This window comes from Hyperolius riggenbachi, chromosome 3, assembly GCF_040937935.1.
Source record: "Hyperolius riggenbachi isolate aHypRig1 chromosome 3, aHypRig1.pri, whole genome shotgun sequence".
Taxonomy (NCBI): domain Eukaryota; kingdom Metazoa; phylum Chordata; class Amphibia; order Anura; family Hyperoliidae; genus Hyperolius; species Hyperolius riggenbachi.
Window position 1 is genome coordinate 83,456,289 of NC_090648.1, and position 26,063 is coordinate 83,482,351.

General features: G+C 46.9%; 27 non-coding genes across 27 annotated transcripts; all 27 read right to left on the reverse strand.

Annotated features, from left to right (window-relative positions):
- Nucleotides 1-351: 351 nt before the first annotated feature.
- Nucleotides 352-424, reverse strand: TRNAR-ACG (transfer RNA arginine (anticodon ACG)). The gene has a single exon. It is a non-coding gene; the product is annotated as a tRNA-Arg (tRNA).
- A 1,030-nt stretch (nucleotides 425-1,454) lies between these two features.
- Nucleotides 1,455-1,527, reverse strand: TRNAR-ACG (transfer RNA arginine (anticodon ACG)). Its single transcript has one exon. It is a non-coding gene; the product is annotated as a tRNA-Arg (tRNA).
- A 1,030-nt stretch (nucleotides 1,528-2,557) lies between these two features.
- Nucleotides 2,558-2,630, reverse strand: TRNAR-ACG (transfer RNA arginine (anticodon ACG)). Its single transcript has one exon. It is a non-coding gene; the product is annotated as a tRNA-Arg (tRNA).
- Nucleotides 2,631-3,660: 1,030 nt separating this feature from the next.
- Nucleotides 3,661-3,733, reverse strand: TRNAR-ACG (transfer RNA arginine (anticodon ACG)). Its single transcript has one exon. It is a non-coding gene; the product is annotated as a tRNA-Arg (tRNA).
- Nucleotides 3,734-4,763: 1,030 nt separating this feature from the next.
- On the reverse strand, nucleotides 4,764-4,836 carry TRNAR-ACG (transfer RNA arginine (anticodon ACG)). The gene has a single exon. It is a non-coding gene; the product is annotated as a tRNA-Arg (tRNA).
- A 1,030-nt stretch (nucleotides 4,837-5,866) lies between these two features.
- On the reverse strand, nucleotides 5,867-5,939 carry TRNAR-ACG (transfer RNA arginine (anticodon ACG)). Its single transcript has one exon. It is a non-coding gene; the product is annotated as a tRNA-Arg (tRNA).
- Nucleotides 5,940-6,970: 1,031 nt separating this feature from the next.
- Nucleotides 6,971-7,043, reverse strand: TRNAR-ACG (transfer RNA arginine (anticodon ACG)). Its single transcript has one exon. It is a non-coding gene; the product is annotated as a tRNA-Arg (tRNA).
- A 1,030-nt stretch (nucleotides 7,044-8,073) lies between these two features.
- Nucleotides 8,074-8,146, reverse strand: TRNAR-ACG (transfer RNA arginine (anticodon ACG)). Its single transcript has one exon. It is a non-coding gene; the product is annotated as a tRNA-Arg (tRNA).
- A 1,030-nt stretch (nucleotides 8,147-9,176) lies between these two features.
- On the reverse strand, nucleotides 9,177-9,249 carry TRNAR-ACG (transfer RNA arginine (anticodon ACG)). The gene has a single exon. It is a non-coding gene; the product is annotated as a tRNA-Arg (tRNA).
- A 1,030-nt stretch (nucleotides 9,250-10,279) lies between these two features.
- Nucleotides 10,280-10,352, reverse strand: TRNAH-AUG (transfer RNA histidin (anticodon AUG)). Its single transcript has one exon. It is a non-coding gene; the product is annotated as a tRNA-His (tRNA).
- A 950-nt stretch (nucleotides 10,353-11,302) lies between these two features.
- TRNAH-GUG (transfer RNA histidin (anticodon GUG)) lies at nucleotides 11,303-11,374 on the reverse strand. The gene has a single exon. It is a non-coding gene; the product is annotated as a tRNA-His (tRNA).
- Nucleotides 11,375-11,382: 8 nt separating this feature from the next.
- On the reverse strand, nucleotides 11,383-11,455 carry TRNAR-ACG (transfer RNA arginine (anticodon ACG)). The gene has a single exon. It is a non-coding gene; the product is annotated as a tRNA-Arg (tRNA).
- A 1,030-nt stretch (nucleotides 11,456-12,485) lies between these two features.
- Nucleotides 12,486-12,558, reverse strand: TRNAR-ACG (transfer RNA arginine (anticodon ACG)). Its single transcript has one exon. It is a non-coding gene; the product is annotated as a tRNA-Arg (tRNA).
- A 1,030-nt stretch (nucleotides 12,559-13,588) lies between these two features.
- Nucleotides 13,589-13,661, reverse strand: TRNAR-ACG (transfer RNA arginine (anticodon ACG)). Its single transcript has one exon. It is a non-coding gene; the product is annotated as a tRNA-Arg (tRNA).
- A 1,030-nt stretch (nucleotides 13,662-14,691) lies between these two features.
- Nucleotides 14,692-14,764, reverse strand: TRNAR-ACG (transfer RNA arginine (anticodon ACG)). Its single transcript has one exon. It is a non-coding gene; the product is annotated as a tRNA-Arg (tRNA).
- Nucleotides 14,765-15,794: 1,030 nt separating this feature from the next.
- On the reverse strand, nucleotides 15,795-15,867 carry TRNAR-ACG (transfer RNA arginine (anticodon ACG)). Its single transcript has one exon. It is a non-coding gene; the product is annotated as a tRNA-Arg (tRNA).
- A 1,030-nt stretch (nucleotides 15,868-16,897) lies between these two features.
- On the reverse strand, nucleotides 16,898-16,970 carry TRNAR-ACG (transfer RNA arginine (anticodon ACG)). Its single transcript has one exon. It is a non-coding gene; the product is annotated as a tRNA-Arg (tRNA).
- A 1,030-nt stretch (nucleotides 16,971-18,000) lies between these two features.
- On the reverse strand, nucleotides 18,001-18,073 carry TRNAR-ACG (transfer RNA arginine (anticodon ACG)). Its single transcript has one exon. It is a non-coding gene; the product is annotated as a tRNA-Arg (tRNA).
- Nucleotides 18,074-19,103: 1,030 nt separating this feature from the next.
- TRNAR-ACG (transfer RNA arginine (anticodon ACG)) lies at nucleotides 19,104-19,176 on the reverse strand. The gene has a single exon. It is a non-coding gene; the product is annotated as a tRNA-Arg (tRNA).
- Nucleotides 19,177-20,206: 1,030 nt separating this feature from the next.
- TRNAR-ACG (transfer RNA arginine (anticodon ACG)) lies at nucleotides 20,207-20,279 on the reverse strand. Its single transcript has one exon. It is a non-coding gene; the product is annotated as a tRNA-Arg (tRNA).
- Nucleotides 20,280-21,309: 1,030 nt separating this feature from the next.
- Nucleotides 21,310-21,382, reverse strand: TRNAR-CCG (transfer RNA arginine (anticodon CCG)). The gene has a single exon. It is a non-coding gene; the product is annotated as a tRNA-Arg (tRNA).
- A 1,030-nt stretch (nucleotides 21,383-22,412) lies between these two features.
- TRNAR-ACG (transfer RNA arginine (anticodon ACG)) lies at nucleotides 22,413-22,485 on the reverse strand. Its single transcript has one exon. It is a non-coding gene; the product is annotated as a tRNA-Arg (tRNA).
- A 1,030-nt stretch (nucleotides 22,486-23,515) lies between these two features.
- On the reverse strand, nucleotides 23,516-23,588 carry TRNAR-ACG (transfer RNA arginine (anticodon ACG)). The gene has a single exon. It is a non-coding gene; the product is annotated as a tRNA-Arg (tRNA).
- A 944-nt stretch (nucleotides 23,589-24,532) lies between these two features.
- On the reverse strand, nucleotides 24,533-24,604 carry TRNAH-GUG (transfer RNA histidin (anticodon GUG)). Its single transcript has one exon. It is a non-coding gene; the product is annotated as a tRNA-His (tRNA).
- An 8-nt stretch (nucleotides 24,605-24,612) lies between these two features.
- TRNAR-ACG (transfer RNA arginine (anticodon ACG)) lies at nucleotides 24,613-24,685 on the reverse strand. The gene has a single exon. It is a non-coding gene; the product is annotated as a tRNA-Arg (tRNA).
- Nucleotides 24,686-25,635: 950 nt separating this feature from the next.
- On the reverse strand, nucleotides 25,636-25,707 carry TRNAH-GUG (transfer RNA histidin (anticodon GUG)). The gene has a single exon. It is a non-coding gene; the product is annotated as a tRNA-His (tRNA).
- An 8-nt stretch (nucleotides 25,708-25,715) lies between these two features.
- On the reverse strand, nucleotides 25,716-25,788 carry TRNAR-ACG (transfer RNA arginine (anticodon ACG)). Its single transcript has one exon. It is a non-coding gene; the product is annotated as a tRNA-Arg (tRNA).
- Between the last annotated feature and the right edge of the window lie 275 nt (nucleotides 25,789-26,063).

The window sequence follows — 26,063 nt, forward strand, 5'->3', positions numbered from 1 at the left end:
TTCTTGGGAAAGGCAAGTGGTGAAAGTTGACCTAGGCTTAGCAAGAGACTGGCAACTGGTGAGGCCAAGATGTCATGTGAGGATGGTATTTGTGAAGATGTTTGAAGATGCTACAAAGGTCCATAGCAGAAAAAGTTTTCTCTCGGCGAAAGGCAAAATGTTGTAGTGAAGAAGTGAAGCAAGCAGAGCCTAAGGTTCCTGAATGCTTTAGAAAGTCAGTAGATTGGTTGCAAGCTGAAGAAAAAGTCGCAGAGGAAAAAAGTAAAGAGCCTGCCGTGACCCAGATTCGAACCGGGGTTGCTGCGGCCACAACGCAGAGTACTAACCACTATACGATCACAGCATGTTTCCAGAGCCAGGTAGGCGTCGAACCTACAATCTTCTGATCCGTAGTCAGACGCGTTATCCATTGCGCCACTGGCCCTGCTGCTGACATATGCATAGCACGTTTTCCTTGCGGCCACAAGGAAAGTGGGCCTCGTTGAAGTGCCCTATTCCACTGAACATCTTCTGTAGCGAGAACTTCTTTGAGAGATAATCTCTATTAAAATGTCATGAATTTGCTGTCTCTGAGCCCAGATATTCCCAATGCTGTTCTAAAAGCTTGAAGAAGGTTGCAAGAGGAGTGCAGAAAGCAGCCCGCCGTAAACCGTATTCACACCAGGTTGCTTGCAGCCACAACAAAGAGTACTAGCCACTATAGGATCAGGGCACATTTTGTATGCTAGTCCTAGCGTTATTCACACATTTCTTAAGGTGATGTTGTTGCAGCTGCACCGAGTGTAGTTAGTGCCAATGGGAAAGTTGCTGGGTGTGAAGACAAGGAGTGAAGCCAAGCAGTATGGAAAGGGTCCTCTGTCTGGGCAGCTGTCTGTTGTGAGTGGGGCACGGCGGGCTAAGTTCTTCTATCTCCTTCTAGGAACAAAATCCTGAAAGCATTATCTCTGCATGATTGATCAGGGTCTGCTGTTAAAGTTGTCTGTGCAGAACAATGTCAAAGCAGAGTTGTCCTTTAAGCATTGCTAGCAGCCATCAGAAGTATGGGCGCCAAGGTGAATTGATGCTCAAGTGCTCTGTGTAATAGGTCTTTTTCTTGCGCGGGTTTCTTGGGAAAGGCAAGTGGTGAAAGTTGACCTAGGCTTAGCAAGAGACTGGCAACTGGTGAGGCCAAGATGTCATGTGAGGATGGTATTTGTGAAGATGTTTGAAGATGCTACAAAGGTCCATAGCAGAGAAGGTTTTCTCTCGGCGAAAGGCAAAATGTTGTAGTGAAGAAGTGAAGCAAGCAGAGCCTAAGGTTCCTGAATGCTTTAGAAAATCAGTAGATTGGTTGCAAGCTGAAGAAAAAGTCGCAGAGGAAGAAAGTAAAGAGCCTGCCGTGACCCAGATTCAAACCGGGGTTGCTGCGGCCACAACGCAGAGTACTAACCACTATACGATCACAGCATGTTTCCTGAGCCAGGTAGGAGTCGAACCTACAATCTTCTGATCCGTAGTCAGACGCATTATCCATTGCGCCACTGGCCCTGCTGCTGACATATGCATAGCACGTTTTCCTTGCGGCCACAAGGAAAGTGGGCCTCGTTGAAGTGCCCTATTCCACTGAACATCTTCTGTAGCGAGAACTTCTTTGAGAGATAATCTCTATTAAAATGTCATGAATTTGCTGTCTCTGAGCCCAGATATTCACAATGCTGTTCTAAAAGCTTGAAGAAGGTTGCAAGAGGAGTGCAGAAAGCAGCCCGCCGTAAACCGTATTCACACCAGGTTGCTTGCAGCCACAACAAAGAGTACTAGCCACTATAGGATCAGGGCACATTTTGTATGCTAGTCCTAGCGTTATTCACACATTTCTTAAGGTGATGTTGTTGCAGCTGCACCGAGTGTAGTTAGTGCCAATGGGAAAGTTGCTGGGTGTGAAGACAAGGAATGAAGCCAAGCAGTATGGAAAGGGTCCTCTGTCTGGGCAGCTGTCTGTTGTGAGTGGGGCACGGCGGGCTAAGTTCTTCTATCTCCTTCTAGGAACAAAATCCTGAAAGCATTATCTCTGCATGATTGATCAGGGTCTGCTGTTAAAGTTGTCTGTGCAGAACAATGTCAAAGCAGAGTTGTCCTTTAAGCATTGCTAGCAGCCATCAGAAATATGGGCGCCAAGGTGAATTGATGCTCAAGTGCTCTGTGTAATAGGTCTTTTTCTTGCGCGGGTTTCTTGGGAAAGGCAAGTGGTGAAAGTTGACCTAGGCTTAGCAAGAGACTGGCAACTGGTGAGGCCAAGATGTCATGTGAGGATGGTATTTGTGAAGATGTTTGAAGATGCTACAAAGGTCCATAGCAGAGAAAGTTTTCTCTCGGCGAAAGGCAAAATGTTGTAGTGAAGAAGTGAAGCAAGCAGAGCCTAAGGTTCCTGAATGCTTTAGAAAGTCAGTAGATTGGTTGCAAGCTGAAGAAAAAGTCGCAGAGGAAGAAAGTAAAGAGCCTGCCGTGACCTGGATTCGAACCGGGGTTGCTGCGGCCACAACGCAGAGTACTAACCACTATACGATCACGGCATGTTTCCTGAGCCAGGTAGGAGTCGAACCTACAATCTTCTGATCCGTAGTCAGACGCTTTATCCATTGCGCCACTGGCCCTGCTGCTGACATAAGCATAGCACGTTTTCCTTGCGGCCACAAGGAAAGTGGGCCCCGTTGAAGTGCCCTATTCCACTGAACATCTTCTGTAGCGAGAACTTCTTTGAGAGATAATCTCTATTAAAATGTCATGAATTTGCTGTCTCTGAGTCCAGATATTCACAATGCTGTTCTAAAAGCTTGAAGAAGGTTGCAAGAGGAGTGCAGAAAGCAGCCCGCCGTAAACCGTATTCACACCAGGTTGCTTGCAGCCACAACAAAGAGTACTAGCCACTATAGGATCAGGGCACATTTTGTATGCTAGTCCTAGCGTTATTCACACATTTCTTAAGGTGATGTTGTTGCAGCTGCACCGAGTGTAGTTAGTGCCAATGGGAAAGTTGCTGGGTGTGAAGACAAGGAGTGAAGCCAAGCAGTATGGAAAGGGTCCTCTGTCTGGGCAGCTGTCTGTTGTGAGTGGGGCACGGCGGGCTAAGTTCTTCTATCTCCTTCTAGGAACAAAATCCTGAAAGCATTATCTCTGCATGATTGATCAGGGTCTGCTGTTAAAGTTGTCTGTGCAGAACAATGTCAAAGCAGAGTTGTCCTTTAAGCATTGCTAGCAGCCATCAGAAGTATGGGCGCCAAGGTGAATTGATGCTCAAGTGCTCTGTGTAATAGGTCTTTTTCTTGCGCGGGTTTCTTGGGAAAGGCAAGTGGTGAAAGTTGACCTAGGCTTAGCAAGAGACTGGCAACTGGTGAGGCCAAGATGTCATGTGAGGATGGTATTTGTGAAGATGTTTGAAGATGCTACAAAGGTCCATAGCAGAAAAAGTTTTCTCTCGGCGAAAGGCAAAATGTTGTAGTGAAGAAGTGAAGCAAGCAGAGCCTAAGGTTCCTGAATGCTTTAGAAAGTCAGTAGATTGGTTGCAAGCTGAAGAAAAAGTCGCAGAGGAAAAAAGTAAAGAGCCTGCCGTGACCCAGATTCGAACCGGGGTTGCTGCGGCCACAACGCAGAGTACTAACCACTATACGATCACAGCATGTTTCCTGAGCCAGGTAGGCGTCGAACCTACAATCTTCTGATCCGTAGTCAGACGCGTTATCCATTGCGCCACTGGCCCTGCTGCTGACATATGCATAGCACGTTTTCCTTGCGGCCACAAGGAAAGTGGGCCTCGTTGAAGTGCCCTATTCCACTGAACATCTTCTGTAGCGAGAACTTCTTTGAGAGATAATCTCTATTAAAATGTCATGAATTTGCTGTCTCTGAGCCCAGATATTCCCAATGCTGTTCTAAAAGCTTGAAGAAGGTTGCAAGAGGAGTGCAGAAAGCAGCCCGCCGTAAACCGTATTCACACCAGGTTGCTTGCAGCCACAACAAAGAGTACTAGCCACTATAGGATCAGGGCACATTTTGTATGCTAGTCCTAGCGTTATTCACACATTTCTTAAGGTGATGTTGTTGCAGCTGCACCGAGTGTAGTTAGTGCCAATGGGAAAGTTGCTGGGTGTGAAGACAAGGAGTGAAGCCAAGCAGTATGGAAAGGGTCCTCTGTCTGGGCAGCTGTCTGTTGTGAGTGGGGCACGGCGGGCTAAGTTCTTCTATCTCCTTCTAGGAACAAAATCCTGAAAGCATTATCTCTGCATGATTGATCAGGGTCTGCTGTTAAAGTTGTCTGTGCAGAACCATGCCAAAGCAGAGTTGTCCTTTAAGCATTGCTAGCAGCCATCAGAAGTATGGGCGCCAAGGTGAATTGATGCTCAAGTGCTCTGTGTAATAGGTCTTTTTCTTGCGCGGGTTTCTTGGGAAAGGCAAGTGGTGAAAGTTGACCTAGGCTTAGCAAGAGACTGGCAACTGGTGAGGCCAAGATGTCATGTGAGGATGGTATTTGTGAAGATGTTTGAAGATGCTACAAAGGTCCATAGCAGAGAAGGTTTTCTCTCGGCGAAAGGCAAAATGTTGTAGTGAAGAAGTGAAGCAAGCAGAGCCTAAGGTTCCTGAATGCTTTAGAAAATCAGTAGATTGGTTGCAAGCTGAAGAAAAAGTCGCAGAGGAAGAAAGTAAAGAGCCTGCCGTGACCCAGATTCAAACCGGGGTTGCTGCGGCCACAACGCAGAGTACTAACCACTATACGATCACAGCATGTTTCCTGAGCCAGGTAGGAGTCGAACCTACAATCTTCTGATCCGTAGTCAGACGCATTATCCATTGCGCCACTGGCCCTGCTGCTGACGTATGCATAGCACGTTTTCCTTGCGGCCACAAGGAAAGTGGGCCTCGTTGAAGTGCCCTATTCCACTGAACATCTTCTGTAGCGAGAACTTCTTTGAGAGATAATCTCTATTAAAATGTCATGAATTTGCTGTCTCTGAGCCCAGATATTCACAATGCTGTTCTAAAAGCTTGAAGAAGGTTGCAAGAGGAGTGCAGAAAGCAGCCCGCCGTAAACCGTATTCACACCAGGTTGCTTGCAGCCACAACAAAGAGTACTAGCCACTATAGGATCAGGGCACATTTTGTATGCTAGTCCTAGCGTTATTCACACATTTCTTAAGGTGATGTTGTTGCAGCTGCACCGAGTGTAGTTAGTGCCAATGGGAAAGTTGCTGGGTGTGAAGACAAGGAGTGAAGCCAAGCAGTATGGAAAGGGTCCTCTGTCTGGGCAGCTGTCTGTTGTGAGTGGGGCACGGCGGGCTAAGTTCTTCTATCTCCTTCTAGGAACAAAATCCTGAAAGCATTATCTCTGCATGATTGATCAGGGTCTGCTGTTAAAGTTGTCTGTGCAGAACAATGTCAAAGCAGAGTTGTCCTTTAAGCATTGCTAGCAGCCATCAGAAGTATGGGCGCCAAGGTGAATTGATGCTCAAGTGCTCTGTGTAATAGGTCTTTTTCTTGCGCGGGTTTCTTGGGAAAGGCAAGTGGTGAAAGTTGACCTAGGCTTAGCAAGAGACTGGCAACTGGTGAGGCCAAGATGTCATGTGAGGATGGTATTTGTGAAGATGTTTGAAGATGCTACAAAGGTCCATAGCAGAAAAAGTTTTCTCTCGGCGAAAGGCAAAATGTTGTAGTGAAGAAGTGAAGCAAGCAGAGCCTAAGGTTCCTGAATGCTTTAGAAAGTCAGTAGATTGGTTGCAAGCTGAAGAAAAAGTCGCAGAGGAAAAAAGTAAAGAGCCTGCCGTGACCCAGATTCGAACCGGGGTTGCTGCGGCCACAACGCAGAGTACTAACCACTATACGATCACAGCATGTTTCCTGAGCCAGGTAGGCGTCGAACCTACAATCTTCTGATCCGTAGTCAGACGCGTTATCCATTGCGCCACTGGCCCTGCTGCTGACATATGCATAGCACGTTTTCCTTGCGGCCACAAGGAAAGTGGGCCTCGTTGAAGTGCCCTATTCCACTGAACATCTTCTGTAGCGAGAACTTCTTTGAGAGATAATCTCTATTAAAATGTCATGAATTTGCTGTCTCTGAGCCCAGATATTCCCAATGCTGTTCTAAAAGCTTGAAGAAGGTTGCAAGAGGAGTGCAGAAAGCAGCCCGCCGTAAACCGTATTCACACCAGGTTGCTTGCAGCCACAACAAAGAGTACTAGCCACTATAGGATCAGGGCACATTTTGTATGCTAGTCCTAGCGTTATTCACACATTTCTTAAGGTGATGTTGTTGCAGCTGCACCGAGTGTAGTTAGTGCCAATGGGAAAGTTGCTGGGTGTGAAGACAAGGAGTGAAGCCAAGCAGTATGGAAAGGGTCCTCTGTCTGGGCAGCTGTCTGTTGTGAGTGGGGCACGGCGGGCTAAGTTCTTCTATCTCCTTCTAGGAACAAATATCCTGAAAGCATTATCTCTGCATGATTGATCAGGGTCTGTTGTTAAAGTTGTCTGTGCAGAACAATGTCAAAGCAGAGTTGTCCTTTAAGCATTGCTAGCAGCCATCAGAAGTATGGGCGCCAAGGTGAATTGATGCTCAAGTGCTCTGTGTAATAGGTCTTTTTCTTGCGCGGGTTTCTTGGGAAAGGCAAGTGGTGAAAGTTGACCTAGGCTTAGCAAGAGACTGGCAACTGGTGAGGCCAAGATGTCATGTGAGGATGGTATTTGTGAAGATGTTTGAAGATGCTACAAAGGTCCATAGCAGAGAAGGTTTTCTCTCGGCGAAAGGCAAAATGTTGTAGTGAAGAAGTGAAGCAAGCAGAGCCTAAGGTTCCTGAATGCTTTAGAAAATCAGTAGATTGGTTGCAAGCTGAAGAAAAAGTCGCAGAGGAAGAAAGTAAAGAGCCTGCCGTGACCCAGATTCAAACCGGGGTTGCTGCGGCCACAACGCAGAGTACTAACCACTATACGATCACAGCATGTTTCCTGAGCCAGGTAGGAGTCGAACCTACAATCTTCTGATCCGTAGTCAGACGCATTATCCATTGCGCCACTGGCCCTGCTGCTGACATAAGCATAGCACGTTTTCCTTGCGGCCACAAGGAAAGTGGGCCCCGTTGAAGTGCCCTATTCCACTGAACATCTTCTGTAGCGAGAACTTCTTTGAGAGATAATCTCTATTAAAATGTCATGAATTTGCTGTCTCTGAGTCCAGATATTCACAATGCTGTTCTAAAAGCTTGAAGAAGGTTGCAAGAGGAGTGCAGAAAGCAGCCCGCCGTAAACCGTATTCACACCAGGTTGCTTGCAGCCACAACAAAGAGTACTAGCCACTATAGGATCAGGGCACATTTTGTATGCTAGTCCTAGCGTTATTCACACATTTCTTAAGGTGATGTTGTTGCAGCTGCACCGAGTGTAGTTAGTGCCAATGGGAAAGTTGCTGGGTGTGAAGACAAGGAGTGAAGCCAAGCAGTATGGAAAGGGTCCTCTGTCTGGGCAGCTGTCTGTTGTGAGTGGGGCACGGCGGGCTAAGTTCTTCTATCTCCTTCTAGGAACAAAATCCTGAAAGCATTATCTCTGCATGATTGATCAGGGTCTGCTGTTAAAGTTGTCTGTGCAGAACAATGTCAAAGCAGAGTTGTCCTTTAAGCATTGCTAGCAGCCATCAGAAGTATGGGCGCCAAGGTGAATTGATGCTCAAGTGCTCTGTGTAATAGGTCTTTTTCTTGCGCGGGTTTCTTGGGAAAGGCAAGTGGTGAAAGTTGACCTAGGCTTAGCAAGAGACTGGCAACTGGTGAGGCCAAGATGTCATGTGAGGATGGTATTTGTGAAGATGTTTGAAGATGCTACAAAGGTCCATAGCAGAAAAAGTTTTCTCTCGGCGAAAGGCAAAATGTTGTAGTGAAGAAGTGAAGCAAGCAGAGCCTAAGGTTCCTGAATGCTTTAGAAAGTCAGTAGATTGGTTGCAAGCTGAAGAAAAAGTCGCAGAGGAAAAAAGTAAAGAGCCTGCCGTGACCCAGATTCGAACCGGGGTTGCTGCGGCCACAACGCAGAGTACTAACCACTATACGATCACGGCATGTTTCCTGAGCCAGGTAGGAGTCGAACCTACAATCTTCTGATCCGTAGTCAGACGCGTTATCCATTGCGCCACTGGCCCTGCTGCTGACATATGCATAGCACGTTTTCCTTGCGGCCACAAGGAAAGTGGGCCTCGTTGAAGTGCCCTATTCCACTGAACATCTTCTGTAGCAAGAACTTCTTTGAGAGATATTCTCTATTAAAATGTCATGAATTTGCTGTCTCTGAGTCCAGATATTCACAATGCTGTTCTAAAAGCTTGAAGAAGGTTGCAAGAGGAGTGCAGAAAGCAGCCCGCCGTAAACCGTATTCACACCAGGTTGCTTGCAGCCACAACAAAGAGTACTAGCCACTATAGGATCAGGGCACATTTTGTATGCTAGTCCTAGCGTTATTCACACATTTCTTAAGGTGATGTTGTTGCAGCTGCACCGAGTGTAGTTAGTGCCAATGGGAAAGTTGCTGGGTGTGAAGACAAGGAGTGAAGCCAAGCAGTATGGAAAGGGTCCTCTGTCTGGGCAGCTGTCTGTTGTGAGTGGGGCACGGCGGGCTAAGTTCTTCTATCTCCTTCTAGGAACAAAATCCTGAAAGCATTATCTCTGCATGATTGATCAGGGTCTGCTGTTAAAGTTGTCTGTGCAGAACAATGTCAAAGCAGAGTTGTCCTTTAAGCATTGCTAGCAGCCATCAGAAGTATGGGCGCCAAGGTGAATTGATGCTTAAGTGCTCTGTGTAATTGGTCTTTTTCTTGCGCGGGTTTCTTGGGAAAGGCAAGTGGTGAAAGTTGACCTAGGCTTAGCAAGAGACTGGCAACTGGTGAGGCCAAGATGTCATGTGAGGATGGTATTTGTGAAGATGTTTGAAGATGCTACAAAGGTCCATAGCAGAAAAAGTTTTCTCTCGGCGAAAGGCAAAATGTTTTAGTGAAGAAGTGAAGCAAGCAGAGCCTAAGGTTCCTGAATGCTTTAGAAAGTCAGTAGATTGGTTGCAAGCTGAAGAAAAAGTCGCAGAGGAAGAAAGTGAAGAGCCTGCTGTGACCCAGATTCGAACCAGGGTTGCTGCGGCCACAACACAGAGTACTAACCACTATACGATCACAGCATGTTTCCTGAGCCAGGTAGGAGTCGAACCTACAATCTTCTGATCCGTAGTCAGACGCGTTATCCATTGCGCCACTGGCCCTGCTGCTGACATATGCATAGCACGTTTTCCTTGCGGCCACAAGGAAAGTGGGCCTCGTTGAAGTGCCCTATTCCACTGAACATCTTCTGTAGCGAGAACTTCTTTGAGAGATAATCTCTATTAAAATGTCATGAATTTGCTGTCTCTGAGCCCAGATATTCCCAATGCTGTTCTAAAAGCTTGAAGAAGGTTGCAAGAGGAGTGCAGAAAGCAGCCCGCCGTAAACCGTATTCACACCAGGTTGCTTGCAGCCACAACAAAGAGTACTAGCCACTATAGGATCAGGGCACATTTTGTATGCTAGTCCTAGCGTTATTCACACATTTCTTAAGGTGATGTTGTTGCAGCTGCACCGAGTGTAGTTAGTGCCAATGGGAAAGTTGCTGGGTGTGAAGACAAGGAGTGAAGCCAAACAGTATGGAAAGGGTCCTCTGTCTGGGCAGCTGTCTGTTGTGAGTGGGGCACGGCGGGCTAAGTTCTTCTATCTCCTTCTAGGAACAAAATCCTGAAAGCATTATCTCTGCATGATTGATCAGGGTCTGCTGTTAAAGTTGTCTGTGCAGAACAATGTCAAAGCAGAGTTGTCCTTTAAGCATTGCTAGCAGCCATCAGAAGTATGGGCGCCAAGGTGAATTGATGCTCAAGTGCTCTGTGTAATAGGTCTTTTTCTTGCGCGGGTTTCTTGGGAAAGGCAAGTGGTGAAAGTTGACCTAGGCTTAGCAAGAGACTGGCAACTGGTGAGGCCAAGATGTCATGTGAGGATGGTATTTGTGAAGATGTTTGAAGATGCTACAAAGGTCCATAGCAGAGAAAGTTTTCTCTCGGCGAAAGGCAAAATGTTGTAGTGAAGAAGTGAAGCAAGCAGAGCCTAAGGTTCCTGAATGCTTTAGAAAGTCAGTAGATTGGTTGCAAGCTGAAGAAAAAGTCGCAGAGGAAGAAAGTAAAGAGCCTGCCGTGACCCAGATTCGAACCAGGGTTGCTGCGGCCACAACACAGAGTACTAACCACTATACGATCACGGCATGTTTCCTGAGCCAGGTAGGAGTCGAACCTACAATCTTCTGATCCATAGTCAGACGCGTTATCCATTGAGCCACTGGCCCTGCTGCTGACATATGCATAGCACGTTTTCCTTGCGGCCACAAGGAAAGTGGGCCTCGTTGAAGTGCCCTATTCCACTGAACATCTTCTGTAGCGAGAACTTCTTTGAGAGATAATCTCTATTAAAATGTCATGAATTTGCTGTCTCTGAGCCCAGATATTCACAATGCTGTTCTAAAAGCTTGAAGAAGGTTGCAAGAGGAGTGCAGAAAGCAGCCCGCCGTAAACCGTATTCACACCAGGTTGCTTGCAGCCACAACAAAGAGTACTAGCCACTATAGGATCAGGGCACATTTTGTATGCTAGTCCTAGCGTTATTCACACATTTCTTAAGGTGATGTTGTTGCAGCTGCACCGAGTGTAGTTAGTGCCAATGGGAAAGTTGCTGGGTGTGAAGACAAGGAGTGAAGCCAAGCAGTATGGAAAGGGTCCTCTGTCTGGGCAGCTGTCTGTTGTGAGTGGGGCACGGCGGGCTAAGTTCTTCTATCTCCTTCTAGGAACAAAATCCTGAAAGCATTATCTCTGCATGATTGATCATGGTCTGCTGTTAAAGTTGTCTGTGCAGAACAATGTCAAAGCAGAGTTGTCCTTTAAGCATTGCTAGCAGCCATCAGAAGTATGGGCGCCAAGGTGAATTGATGCTCAAGTGCTCTGTGTAATAGGTCTTTTTCTTGCGCGGGTTTCTTGGGAAAGGCAAGTGGTGAAAGTTGACCTAGGCTTAGCAAGAGACTGGCAACTGGTGAGGCCAAGATGTCATGTGAGGATGGTATTTGTGAAGATGTTTGAAGATGCTACAAAGGTCCATAGCAGAGAAAGTTTTCTCTCGGCGAAAGGCAAAATGTTGTAGTGAAGAAGTGAAGCAAGCAGAGCCTAAGGTTCCTGAATGCTTTAGAAAGTCAGTAGATTGGTTGCAAGCTGAAGAAAAAGTCGCAGAGGAAGAAAGTAAAGAGCCTGCCGTGACCCGGATTCGAACCGGGGTTGCTGCGGCCACAACGCAGAGTACTAACCACTATACGATCACGGCATGTTTCCTGAGCCAGGTAGGAGTCGAACCTACAATCTTCTGATCCGTAGTCAGAAGCGTTATCCATTGCGCCACTGGCCCTGCTGCTGACATATGCATAGCACGTTTTCCTTGCGGCCACAAGGAAAGTGGGCCTCGTTGAAGTGCCCTATTCCACTGAACATCTTCTGTAGCGAGAACTTCTTTGAGAGATAATCTCTATTAAAATGTCATGAATTTGCTGTCTCTGAGTCCAGATATTCACAATGCTGTTCTAAAAGCTTGAAGAAGGTTGCAAGAGGAGTGCAGAAAGCAGCCCGCCGTAAACCGTATTCACACCAGGTTGCTTGCAGCCACAACAAAGAGTACTAGCCACTATAGGATCAGGGCACATTTTGTATGCTAGTCCTAGCGTTATTCACACATTTCTTAAGGTGATGTTGTTGCAGCTGCACCGAGTGTAGTTAGTGCCAATGGGAAAGTTGCTGGGTGTGAAGACAAGGAGTGAAGCCAAGCAGTATGGAAAGGGTCCTCTGTCTGGGCAGCTGTCTGTTGTGAGTGGGGCACGGCGGGCTAAGTTCTTCTATCTCCTTCTAGGAACAAAATCCTGAAAGCATTATCTCTGCATGATTGATCAGGGTCTGCTGTTAAAGTTGTCTGTGCAGAACAATGTCAAAGCAGAGTTGTCCTTTAAGCATTGCTAGCAGCCATCAGAAGTATGGGCGCCAAGGTGAATTGATGCTCAAGTGCTCTGTGTAATAGGTCTTTTTCTTGCGCGGGTTTCTTGGGAAAGGCAAGTGGTGAAAGTTGACCTAGGCTTAGCAAGAGACTGGCAACTGGTGAGGCCAAGATGTCATGTGAGGATGGTATTTGTGAAGATGTTTGAAGATGCTACAAAGGTCCATAGCAGAGAAAGTTTTCTCTCGGCGAAAGGCAAAATGTTGTAGTGAAGAAGTGAAGCAAGCAGAGCCTAAGGTTCCTGAATGCTTTAGAAAGTCAGTAGATTGGTTGCAAGCTGAAGAAAAAGTCGCAGAGGAAGAAAGTAAAGAGCCTGCCGTGACCTGGATTCGAACCGGGGTTGCTGCGGCCACAACGCAGAGTACTAACCACTATACAATCACGGCATGTTTCCTGAGCCAGGTAGGAGTCGAACCTACAATCTTCTGATCCGTAGTCAGACGCTTTATCCATTGCGCCACTGGCCCTGCTGCTGACATAAGCATAGCACGTTTTCCTTGCGGCCACAAGGAAAGTGGGCCCCGTTGAAGTGCCCTATTCCACTGAACATCTTCTGTAGCGAGAACTTCTTTGAGAGATAATCTCTATTAAAATGTCATGAATTTGCTGTCTCTGAGTCCAGATATTCACAATGCTGTTCTAAAAGCTTGAAGAAGGTTGCAAGAGGAGTGCAGAAAGCAGCCCGCCGTAAACCGTATTCACACCAGGTTGCTTGCAGCCACAACAAAGAGTACTAGCCACTATAGGATCAGGGCACATTTTGTATGCTAGTCCTAGCGTTATTCACACATTTCTTAAGGTGATGTTGTTGCAGCTGCACCGAGTGTAGTTAGTGCCAATGGGAAAGTTGCTGGGTGTGAAGACAAGGAGTGAAGCCAAGCAGTATGGAAAGGGTCCTCTGTCTGGGCAGCTGTCTGTTGTGAGTGGGGCACGGCGGGCTAAGTTCTTCTATCTCCTTCTAGGAACAAAATCCTGAAAGCATTATCTCTGCATGATTGATCAGGGTCTGCTGTTAAAGTTGTCTGTGCAGAACAATGTCAAAGCAGAGTTGTCCTTTAAGCATTGCTAGCAGCCATCAGAAGTATGGGCGCCAAGGTGAATTGATGCTCAAGTGCTCTGTGTAATAGGTCTTTTTCTTGCGCGGGTTTCTTGGGAAAGGCAAGTGGTGAAAGTTGACCTAGGCTTAGCAAGAGACTGGCAACTGGTGAGGCCAAGATGTCATGTGAGGATGGTATTTGTGAAGATGTTTGAAGATGCTACAAAGGTCCATAGCAGAAAAAGTTTTCTCTCGGCGAAAGGCAAAATGTTGTAGTGAAGAAGTGAAGCAAGCAGAGCCTAAGGTTCCTGAATGCTTTAGAAAGTCAGTAGATTGGTTGCAAGCTGAAGAAAAAGTCGCAGAGGAAAAAAGTAAAGAGCCTGCCGTGACCCAGATTCGAACCGGGGTTGCTGCGGCCACAACGCAGAGTACTAACCACTATACGATCACAGCATGTTTCCAGAGCCAGGTAGGCGTCGAACCTACAATCTTCTGATCCGTAGTCAGACGCGTTATCCATTGCGCCACTGGCCCTGCTGCTGACATATGCATAGCACGTTTTCCTTGCGGCCACAAGGAAAGTGGGCCTCGTTGAAGTGCCCTATTCCACTGAACATCTTCTGTAGCGAGAACTTCTTTGAGAGATAATCTCTATTAAAATGTCATGAATTTGCTGTCTCTGAGCCCAGATATTCCCAATGCTGTTCTAAAAGCTTGAAGAAGGTTGCAAGAGGAGTGCAGAAAGCAGCCCGCCGTAAACCGTATTCACACCAGGTTGCTTGCAGCCACAACAAAGAGTACTAGCCACTATAGGATCAGGGCACATTTTGTATGCTAGTCCTAGCGTTATTCACACATTTCTTAAGGTGATGTTGTTGCAGCTGCACCGAGTGTAGTTAGTGCCAATGGGAAAGTTGCTGGGTGTGAAGACAAGGAGTGAAGCCAAGCAGTATGGAAAGGGTCCTCTGTCTGGGCAGCTGTCTGTTGTGAGTGGGGCACGGCGGGCTAAGTTCTTCTATCTCCTTCTAGGAACAAAATCCTGAAAGCATTATCTCTGCATGATTGATCAGGGTCTGCTGTTAAAGTTGTCTGTGCAGAACAATGTCAAAGCAGAGTTGTCCTTTAAGCATTGCTAGCAGCCATCAGAAGTATGGGCGCCAAGGTGAATTGATGCTCAAGTGCTCTGTGTAATAGGTCTTTTTCTTGCGCGGGTTTCTTGGGAAAGGCAAGTGGTGAAAGTTGACCTAGGCTTAGCAAGAGACTGGCAACTGGTGAGGCCAAGATGTCATGTGAGGATGGTATTTGTGAAGATGTTTGAAGATGCTACAAAGGTCCATAGCAGAGAAGGTTTTCTCTCGGCGAAAGGCAAAATGTTGTAGTGAAGAAGTGAAGCAAGCAGAGCCTAAGGTTCCTGAATGCTTTAGAAAATCAGTAGATTGGTTGCAAGCTGAAGAAAAAGTCGCAGAGGAAGAAAGTAAAGAGCCTGCCGTGACCCAGATTCAAACCGGGGTTGCTGCGGCCACAACGCAGAGTACTAACCACTATACGATCACAGCATGTTTCCTGAGCCAGGTAGGAGTCGAACCTACAATCTTCTGATCCGTAGTCAGACGCATTATCCATTGCGCCACTGGCCCTGCTGCTGACATATGCATAGCACGTTTTCCTTGCGGCCACAAGGAAAGTGGGCCTCGTTGAAGTGCCCTATTCCACTGAACATCTTCTGTAGCGAGAACTTCTTTGAGAGATAATCTCTATTAAAATGTCATGAATTTGCTGTCTCTGAGCCCAGATATTCACAATGCTGTTCTAAAAGCTTGAAGAAGGTTGCAAGAGGAGTGCAGAAAGCAGCCCGCCGTAAACCGTATTCACACCAGGTTGCTTGCAGCCACAACAAAGAGTACTAGCCACTATAGGATCAGGGCACATTTTGTATGCTAGTCCTAGCGTTATTCACACATTTCTTAAGGTGATGTTGTTGCAGCTGCACCGAGTGTAGTTAGTGCCAATGGGAAAGTTGCTGGGTGTGAAGACAAGGAATGAAGCCAAGCAGTATGGAAAGGGTCCTCTGTCTGGGCAGCTGTCTGTTGTGAGTGGGGCACGGCGGGCTAAGTTCTTCTATCTCCTTCTAGGAACAAAATCCTGAAAGCATTATCTCTGCATGATTGATCAGGGTCTGCTGTTAAAGTTGTCTGTGCAGAACAATGTCAAAGCAGAGTTGTCCTTTAAGCATTGCTAGCAGCCATCAGAAGTATGGGCGCCAAGGTGAATTGATGCTCAAGTGCTCTGTGTAATAGGTCTTTTTCTTGCGCGGGTTTCTTGGGAAAGGCAAGTGGTGAAAGTTGACCTAGGCTTAGCAAGAGACTGGCAACTGGTGAGGCCAAGATGTCATGTGAGGATGGTATTTGTGAAGATGTTTGAAGATGCTACAAAGGTCCATAGCAGAGAAAGTTTTCTCTCGGCGAAAGGCAAAATGTTGTAGTGAAGAAGTGAAGCAAGCAGAGCCTAAGGTTCCTGAATGCTTTAGAAAGTCAGTAGATTGGTTGCAAGCTGAAGAAAAAGTCGCAGAGGAAGAAAGTAAAGAGCCTGCCGTGACCTGGATTCGAACCGGGGTTGCTGCGGCCACAACGCAGAGTACTAACCACTATACGATCACGGCATGTTTCCTGAGCCAGGTAGGAGTCGAACCTACAATCTTCTGATCCGTAGTCAGACGCTTTATCCATTGCGCCACTGGCCCTGCTGCTGACATAAGCATAGCACGTTTTCCTTGCGGCCACAAGGAAAGTGGGCCCCGTTGAAGTGCCCTATTCCACTGAACATCTTCTGTAGCGAGAACTTCTTTGAGAGATAATCTCTATTAAAATGTCATGAATTTGCTGTCTCTGAGTCCAGATATTCACAATGCTGTTCTAAAAGCTTGAAGAAGGTTGCAAGAGGAGTGCAGAAAGCAGCCCGCCGTAAACCGTATTCACACCAGGTTGCTTGCAGCCACAACAAAGAGTACTAGCCACTATAGGATCAGGGCACATTTTGTATGCTAGTCCTAGCGTTATTCACACATTTCTTAAGGTGATGTTGTTGCAGCTGCACCGAGTGTAGTTAGTGCCAATGGGAAAGTTGCTGGGTGTGAAGACAAGGAGTGAAGCCAAGCAGTATGGAAAGGGTCCTCTGTCTGGGCAGCTGTCTGTTGTGAGTGGGGCACGGCGGGCTAAGTTCTTCTATCTCCTTCTAGGAACAAAATCCTGAAAGCATTATCTCTGCATGATTGATCAGGGTCTGCTGTTAAAGTTGTCTGTGCAGAACAATGTCAAAGCAGAGTTGTCCTTTAAGCATTGCTAGCAGCCATCAGAAGTATGGGCGCCAAGGTGAATTGATGCTCAAGTGCTCTGTGTAATAGGTCTTTTTCTTGCGCGGGTTTCTTGGGAAAGGCAAGTGGTGAAAGTTGACCTAGGCTTAGCAAGAGACTGGCAACTGGTGAGGCCAAGATGTCATGTGAGGATGGTATTTGTGAAGATGTTTGAAGATGCTACAAAGGTCCATAGCAGAAAAAGTTTTCTCTCGGCGAAAGGCAAAATGTTGTAGTGAAGAAGTGAAGCAAGCAGAGCCTAAGGTTCCTGAATGCTTTAGAAAGTCAGTAGATTGGTTGCAAGCTGAAGAAAAAGTCGCAGAGGAAAAAAGTAAAGAGCCTGCCGTGACCCAGATTCGAACCGGGGTTGCTGCGGCCACAACGCAGAGTACTAACCACTATACGATCACAGCATGTTTCCTGAGCCAGGTAGGCGTCGAACCTACAATCTTCTGATCCGTAGTCAGACGCGTTATCCATTGCGCCACTGGCCCTGCTGCTGACATATGCATAGCACGTTTTCCTTGCGGCCACAAGGAAAGTGGGCCTCGTTGAAGTGCCCTATTCCACTGAACATCTTCTGTAGCGAGAACTTCTTTGAGAGATAATCTCTATTAAAATGTCATGAATTTGCTGTCTCTGAGCCCAGATATTCCCAATGCTGTTCTAAAAGCTTGAAGAAGGTTGCAAGAGGAGTGCAGAAAGCAGCCCGCCGTAAACCGTATTCACACCAGGTTGCTTGCAGCCACAACAAAGAGTACTAGCCACTATAGGATCAGGGCACATTTTGTATGCTAGTCCTAGCGTTATTCACACATTTCTTAAGGTGATGTTGTTGCAGCTGCACCGAGTGTAGTTAGTGCCAATGGGAAAGTTGCTGGGTGTGAAGACAAGGAGTGAAGCCAAGCAGTATGGAAAGGGTCCTCTGTCTGGGCAGCTGTCTGTTGTGAGTGGGGCACGGCGGGCTAAGTTCTTCTATCTCCTTCTAGGAACAAAATCCTGAAAGCATTATCTCTGCATGATTGATCAGGGTCTGCTGTTAAAGTTGTCTGTGCAGAACCATGCCAAAGCAGAGTTGTCCTTTAAGCATTGCTAGCAGCCATCAGAAGTATGGGCGCCAAGGTGAATTGATGCTCAAGTGCTCTGTGTAATAGGTCTTTTTCTTGCGCGGGTTTCTTGGGAAAGGCAAGTGGTGAAAGTTGACCTAGGCTTAGCAAGAGACTGGCAACTGGTGAGGCCAAGATGTCATGTGAGGATAGTATTTGTGAAGATGTTTGAAGATGCTACAAAGGTCCATAGCAGAGAAGGTTTTCTCTCGGCGAAAGGCAAAATGTTGTAGTGAAGAAGTGAAGCAAGCAGAGCCTAAGGTTCCTGAATGCTTTAGAAAATCAGTAGATTGGTTGCAAGCTGAAGAAAAAGTCGCAGAGGAAGAAAGTAAAGAGCCTGCCGTGACCCAGATTCAAACCGGGGTTGCTGCGGCCACAACGCAGAGTACTAACCACTATACGATCACAGCATGTTTCCTGAGCCAGGTAGGAGTCGAACCTACAATCTTCTGATCCGTAGTCAGACGCATTATCCATTGCGCCACTGGCCCTGCTGCTGACGTATGCATAGCACGTTTTCCTTGCGGCCACAAGGAAAGTGGGCCTCGTTGAAGTGCCCTATTCCACTGAACATCTTCTGTAGCGAGAACTTCTTTGAGAGATAATCTCTATTAAAATGTCATGAATTTGCTGTCTCTGAGCCCAGATATTCACAATGCTGTTCTAAAAGCTTGAAGAAGGTTGCAAGAGGAGTGCAGAAAGCAGCCCGCCGTAAACCGTATTCACACCAGGTTGCTTGCAGCCACAACAAAGAGTACTAGCCACTATAGGATCAGGGCACATTTTGTATGCTAGTCCTAGCGTTATTCACACATTTCTTAAGGTGATGTTGTTGCAGCTGCACCGAGTGTAGTTAGTGCCAATGGGAAAGTTGCTGGGTGTGAAGACAAGGAGTGAAGCCAAGCAGTATGGAAAGGGTCCTCTGTCTGGGCAGCTGTCTGTTGTGAGTGGGGCACGGCGGGCTAAGTTCTTCTATCTCCTTCTAGGAACAAAATCCTGAAAGCATTATCTCTGCATGATTGATCAGGGTCTGCTGTTAAAGTTGTCTGTGCAGAACAATGTCAAAGCAGAGTTGTCCTTTAAGCATTGCTAGCAGCCATCAGAAGTATGGGCGCCAAGGTGAATTGATGCTCAAGTGCTCTGTGTAATAGGTCTTTTTCTTGCGCGGGTTTCTTGGGAAAGGCAAGTGGTGAAAGTTGACCTAGGCTTAGCAAGAGACTGGCAACTGGTGAGGCCAAGATGTCATGTGAGGATGGTATTTGTGAAGATGTTTGAAGATGCTACAAAGGTCCATAGCAGAAAAAGTTTTCTCTCGGCGAAAGGCAAAATGTTGTAGTGAAGAAGTGAAGCAAGCAGAGCCTAAGGTTCCTGAATGCTTTAGAAAGTCAGTAGATTGGTTGCAAGCTGAAGAAAAAGTCGCAGAGGAAAAAAGTAAAGAGCCTGCCGTGACCCAGATTCGAACCGGGGTTGCTGCGGCCACAACGCAGAGTACTAACCACTATACGATCACAGCATGTTTCCTGAGCCAGGTAGGCGTCGAACCTACAATCTTCTGATCCGTAGTCAGACGCGTTATCCATTGCGCCACTGGCCCTGCTGCTGACATATGCATAGCACGTTTTCCTTGCGGCCACAAGGAAAGTGGGCCTCGTTGAAGTGCCCTATTCCACTGAACATCTTCTGTAGCGAGAACTTCTTTGAGAGATAATCTCTATTAAAATGTCATGAATTTGCTGTCTCTGAGCCCAGATATTCCCAATGCTGTTCTAAAAGCTTGAAGAAGGTTGCAAGAGGAGTGCAGAAAGCAGCCCGCCGTAAACCGTATTCACACCAGGTTGCTTGCAGCCACAACAAAGAGTACTAGCCACTATAGGATCAGGGCACATTTTGTATGCTAGTCCTAGCGTTATTCACACATTTCTTAAGGTGATGTTGTTGCAGCTGCACCGAGTGTAGTTAGTGCCAATGGGAAAGTTGCTGGGTGTGAAGACAAGGAGTGAAGCCAAGCAGTATGGAAAGGGTCCTCTGTCTGGGCAGCTGTCTGTTGTGAGTGGGGCACGGCGGGCTAAGTTCTTCTATCTCCTTCTAGGAACAAAATCCTGAAAGCATTATCTCTGCATGATTGATCAGGGTCTGCTGTTAAAGTTGTCTGTGCAGAACAATGTCAAAGCAGAGTTGTCCTTTAAGCATTGCTAGCAGCCATCAGAAGTATGGGCGCCAAGGTGAATTGATGCTCAAGTGCTCTGTGTAATAGGTCTTTTTCTTGCGCGGGTTTCTTGGGAAAGGCAAGTGGTGAAAGTTGACCTAGGCTTAGCAAGAGACTGGCAACTGGTGAGGCCAAGATGTCATGTGAGGATGGTATTTGTGAAGATGTTTGAAGATGCTACAAAGGTCCATAGCAGAGAAGGTTTTCTCTCGGCGAAAGGCAAAATGTTGTAGTGAAGAAGTGAAGCAAGCAGAGCCTAAGGTTCCTGAATGCTTTAGAAAATCAGTAGATTGGTTGCAAGCTGAAGAAAAAGTCGCAGAGGAAGAAAGTAAAGAGCCTGCCGTGACCCAGATTCAAACCGGGGTTGCTGCGGCCACAACGCAGAGTACTAACCACTATACGATCACAGCATGTTTCCTGAGCCAGGTAGGAGTCGAACCTACAATCTTCTGATCCGTAGTCAGACGCATTATCCATTGCGCCACTGGCCCTGCTGCTGACATATGCATAGCACGTTTTCCTTGCGGCCACAAGGAAAGTGGGCCTCGTTGAAGTGCCCTATTCCACTGAACATCTTCTGTAGCGAGAACTTCTTTGAGAGATAATCTCTATTAAAATGTCATGAATTTGCTGTCTCTGAGCCCAGATATTCACAATGCTGTTCTAAAAGCTTGAAGAAGGTTGCAAGAGGAGTGCAGAAAGCAGCCCGCCGTAAACCGTATTCACACCAGGTTGCTTGCAGCCACAACAAAGAGTACTAGCCACTATAGGATCAGGGCACATTTTGTATGCTAGTCCTAGCGTTATTCACACATTTCTTAAGGTGATGTTGTTGCAGCTGCACCGAGTGTAGTTAGTGCCAATGGGAAAGTTGCTGGGTGTGAAGACAAGGAGTGAAGCCAAGCAGTATGGAAAGGGTCCTCTGTCTGGGCAGCTGTCTGTTGTGAGTGGGGCACGGCGGGCTAAGTTCTTCTATCTCCTTCTAGGAACAAAATCCTGAAAGCATTATCTCTGCATGATTGATCAGGGTCTGCTGTTAAAGTTGTCTGTGCAGAACAATGTCAAAGCAGAGTTGTCCTTTAAGCATTGCTAGCAGCCATCAGAAGTATGGGCGCCAAGGTGAATTGATGCTCAAGTGCTCTGTGTAATAGGTCTTTTTCTTGCGCGGGTTTCTTGGGAAAGGCAAGTGGTGAAAGTTGACCTAGGCTTAGCAAGAGACTGGCAACTGGTGAGGCCAAGATGTCATGTGAGGATGGTATTTGTGAAGATGTTTGAAGATGCTACAAAGGTCCATAGCAGAGAAAGTTTTCTCTCGGCGAAAGGCAAAATGTTGTAGTGAAGAAGTGAAGCAAGCAGAGCCTAAGGTTCCTGAATGCTTTAGAAAGTCAGTAGATTGGTTGCAAGCTGAAGAAAAAGTCGCAGAGGAAGAAAGTAAAGAGCCTGCCGTGACCCAGATTCGAACCGGGGTTGCTGCGGCCACAACGCAGAGTACTAACCACTATACGATCACAGCATGTTTCCTGAGCCAGGTAGGCGTCGAACCTACAATCTTCTGATCCGGAGTCAGACGCGTTATCCATTGCGCCACTGGCCCTGCTGCTGACATATGCATAGCACGTTTTCCTTGCGGCCACAAGGAAAGTGGGCCTCGTTGAAGTGCCCTATTCCACTGAACATCTTCTGTAGCGAGAACTTCTTTGAGAGATAATCTCTATTAAAATGTCATGAATTTGCTGTCTCTGAGCCCAGATATTCCCAATGCTGTTCTAAAAGCTTGAAGAAGGTTGCAAGAGGAGTGCAGAAAGCAGCCCGCCGTAAACCGTATTCACACCAGGTTGCTTGCAGCCACAACAAAGAGTACTAGCCACTATAGGATCAGGGCACATTTTGTATGCTAGTCCTAGCGTTATTCACACATTTCTTAAGGTGATGTTGTTGCAGCTGCACCGAGTGTAGTTAGTGCCAATGGGAAAGTTGCTGGGTGTGAAGACAAGGAGTGAAGCCAAGCAGTATGGAAAGGGTCCTCTGTCTGGGCAGCTGTCTGTTGTGAGTGGGGCACGGCGGGCTAAGTTCTTCTATCTCCTTCTAGGAACAAAATCCTGAAAGCATTATCTCTGCATGATTGATCAGGGTCTGCTGTTAAAGTTGTCTGTGCAGAACAATGTCAAAGCAGAGTTGTCCTTTAAGCATTGCTAGCAGCCATCAGAAGTATTGGCGCCAAGGTGAATTGATGCTCAAGTGCTCTGTGTAATAGGTCTTTTTCTTGCGCGGGTTTCTTGGGAAAGGCAAGTGGTGAAAGTTGACCTAGGCTTAGCAAGAGACTGGCAACTGGTGAGGCCAAGATGTCATGTGAGGATGGTATTTGTGAAGATGTTTGAAGATGCTACAAAGGTCCATAGCAGAGAAGGTTTTCTCTCGGCGAAAGGCAAAATGTTGTAGTGAAGAAGTGAAGCAAGCAGAGCCTAAGGTTCCTGAATGCTTTAGAAAATCAGTAGATTGGTTGCAAGCTGAAGAAAAAGTCGCAGAGGAAGAAAGTAAAGAGCCTGCCGTGACCCAGATTCAAACCGGGGTTGCTGCGGCCACAACGCAGAGTACTAACCACTATACGATCACAGCATGTTTCCTGAGCCAGGTAGGAGTCGAACCTACAATCTTCTGATCCGTAGTCAGACGCATTATCCATTGCGCCACTGGCCCTGCTGCTGACATATGCATAGCACGTTTTCCTTGCGGCCACAAGGAAAGTGGGCCTCGTTGAAGTGCCCTATTCCACTGAACATCTTCTGTAGCGAGAACTTCTTTGAGAGATAATCTCTATTAAAATGTCATGAATTTGCTGTCTCTGAGCCCAGATATTCACAATGCTGTTCTAAAAGCTTGAAGAAGGTTGCAAGAGGAGTGCAGAAAGCAGCCCGCCGTAAACCGTATTCACACCAGGTTGCTTGCAGCCACAACAAAGAGTACTAGCCACTATAGGATCAGGGCACATTTTGTATGCTAGTCCTAGCGTTATTCACACATTTCTTAAGGTGATGTTGTTGCAGCTGCACCGAGTGTAGTTAGTGCCAATGGGAAAGTTGCTGGGTGTGAAGACAAGGAGTGAAGCCAAGCAGTATGGAAAGGGTCCTCTGTCTGGGCAGCTGTCTGTTGTGAGTGGGGCACGGCGGGCTAAGTTCTTCTATCTCCTTCTAGGAACAAAATCCTGAAAGCATTATCTCTGCATGATTGATCAGGGTCTGCTGTTAAAGTTGTCTGTGCAGAACAATGTCAAAGCAGAGTTGTCCTTTAAGCATTGCTAGCAGCCATCAGAAGTATGGGCGCCAAGGTGAATTGATGCTCAAGTGCTCTGTGTAATAGGTCTTTTTCTTGCGCGGGTTTCTTGGGAAAGGCAAGTGGTGAAAGTTGACCTAGGCTTAGCAAGAGACTGGCAACTGGTGAGGCCAAGATGTCATGTGAGGATGGTATTTGTGAAGATGTTTGAAGATGCTACAAAGGTCCATAGCAGAGAAGGTTTTCTCTCGGCGAAAGGCAAAATGTTGTAGTGAAGAAGTGAAGCAAGCAGAGCCTAAGGTTCCTGAATGCTTTAGAAAATCAGTAGATTGGTTGCAAGCTGAAGAAAAAGTCGCAGAGGAAGAAAGTAAAGAGCCTGCCGTGACCCAGATTCAAACCGGGGTTGCTGCGGCCACAACGCAGAGTACTAACCACTATACGATCACAGCATGTTTCCTGAGCCAGGTAGGAGTCGAACCTACAATCTTCTGATCCGTAGTCAGACGCATTATCCATTGCGCCACTGGCCCTGCTGCTGACATATGCATAGCACGTTTTCCTTGCGGCCACAAGGAAAGTGGGCCTCGTTGAAGTGCCCTATTCCACTGAACATCTTCTGTAGCGAGAACTTCTTTGAGAGATAATCTCTATTAAAATGTCATGAATTTGCTGAGCCCAGATATTCACAATGCTGTTCTAAAAGCTTGAAGAAGGTTGCAAGAGGAGTGCAGAAAGCAGCCCGCCGTAAACCGTATTCACACCAGGTTGCTTGCAGCCACAACAAAGAGTACTAGCCACTATAGGATCAGGGCACATTTTGTATGCTAGTCCTAGCGTTATTCACACATTTCTTAAGGTGATGTTGTTGCAGCTGCACCGAGTGTAGTTAGTGCCAATGGGAAAGTTGCTGGGTGTGAAGACAAGGAGTGAAGCCAAGCAGTATGGAAAGGGTCCTCTGTCTGGGCAGCTGTCTGTTGTGAGTGGGGCACGGCGGGCTAAGTTCTTCTATCTCCTTCTAGGAACAAAATCCTGAAAGCATTATCTCTGCATGATTGATCAGGGTCTGCTGTTAAAGTTGTCTGTGCAGAACAATGTCAAAGCAGAGTTGTCCTTTAAGCATTGCTAGCAGCCATCAGAAGTATGGGCGCCAAGGTGAATTGATGCTCAAGTGCTCTGTGTAATAGGTCTTTTTCTTGCGCGGGTTTCTTGGGAAAGGCAAGTGGTGAAAGTTGACCTAGGCTTAGCAAGAGACTGGCAACTGGTGAGGCCAAGATGTCATGTGAGGATGGTATTTGTGAAGATGTTTGAAGATGCTACAAAGGTCCATAGCAGAGAAAGTTTTCTCTCGGCGAAAGGCAAAATGTTGTAGTGAAGAAGTGAAGCAAGCAGAGCCTAAGGTTCCTGAATGCTTTAGAAAGTCAGTAGATTGGTTGCAAGCTGAAGAAAAAGTCGCAGAGGAAGAAAGTAAAGAGCCTGCCGTGACCCGGATTCAAACCGGGGTTGCTGCGGCCACAACGCAGAGTACTAACCACTATACGATCACGGCATGTTTCCTGAGCCAGGTAGGAGTCGAACCTACAATCTTCTGATCCGTAGTCAGACGCGTTATCCATTGCGCCACTGGCCCTGCTGCTGACATATGCATAGCACGTTTTCCTTGCGGCCACAAGGAAAGTGGGCCTCGTTGAAGTGCCCTATTCCACTGAACATCTTCTGTAGCAAGAACTTCTTTGAGAGATAATCTCTATTAAAATGTCATGAATTTGCTGTCTCTGAGTCCAGATATTCACAATGCTGTTCTAAAAGCTTGAAGAAGGTTGCAAGAGGAGTGCAGAAAGCAGCCCGCCGTAAACCGTATTCACACCAGGTTGCTTGCAGCCACAACAAAGAGTACTAGCCACTATAGGATCAGGGCACATTTTGTATGCTAGTCCTAGCGTTATTCACACATTTCTTAAGGTGATGTTGTTGCAGCTGCACCGAGTGTAGTTAGTGCCAATGGGAAAGTTGCTGGGTGTGAAGACAAGGAGTGAAGCCAAGCAGTATGGAAAGGGTCCTCTGTCTGGGCAGCTGTCTGTTGTGAGTGGGGCACGGCGGGCTAAGTTCTTCTATCTCCTTCTAGGAACAAAATCCTGAAAGCATTACCTCTGCATGATTGATCAGGGTCTGCTGTTAAAGTTGTCTGTGCAGAACAATGTCAAAGCAGAGTTGTCCTTTAAGCATTGCTAGCAGCCATCAGAAGTATGGGCGCCAAGGTGAATTGATGCTCAAGTGCTCTGTGTAATAGGTCTTTTTCTTGCGCGGGTTTCTTGGGAAAGGCAAGTGGTGAAAGTTGACCTAGGCTTAGCAAGGGACTGGCAACTGGTGAGGCCAAGATGTCATGTGAGGATGGTGTTTGTGAAGATGTTTGAAGATGCTACAAAGGTCCATAGCAGAGAAAGTTTTCTCTCGGCGAAAGGCAAAATGTTGTAGTGAAGAAGTGAAGCAAGCAGAGCCTAAGGTTCCTGAATGCTTTAGAAAGTCAGTAGATTGGTTGCAAGCTGAAGAAAAAGTTGCAGAGGAAGAAAGTAAAGAGCCTGCCGTGACCCGGATTCAAACCGGGGATGCTGCGGCCACAACGCAGAGTACTAACCACTATACGATCACGGCATGTTTCCTGAGCCAGGTAGGAGTCGAACCTACAATCTTCTGATCCGTGGTCAGACGCGTTATCCATTGCGCCACTGGCCCTGCTGCTGACATATGCATAGCACGTTTTCCTTGCGGCCACAAGGAAAGTGGGCCTCGTTGAAGTGCCCTATTCCACTGAACATCTTCTGTAGCGAGAACTTCTTTGAGAGATAATCTCTATTAAAATGTCATGAATTTGCTGTCTCTGAGTCCAGATATTCACAATGCTGTTCTAAAAGCTTGAAGAAGGTTGCAAGAGGAGTGCAGAAAGCAGCCCGCCGTAAACCGTATTCACACCAGGTTGCTTGCAGCCACAACAAAGAGTACTAGCCACT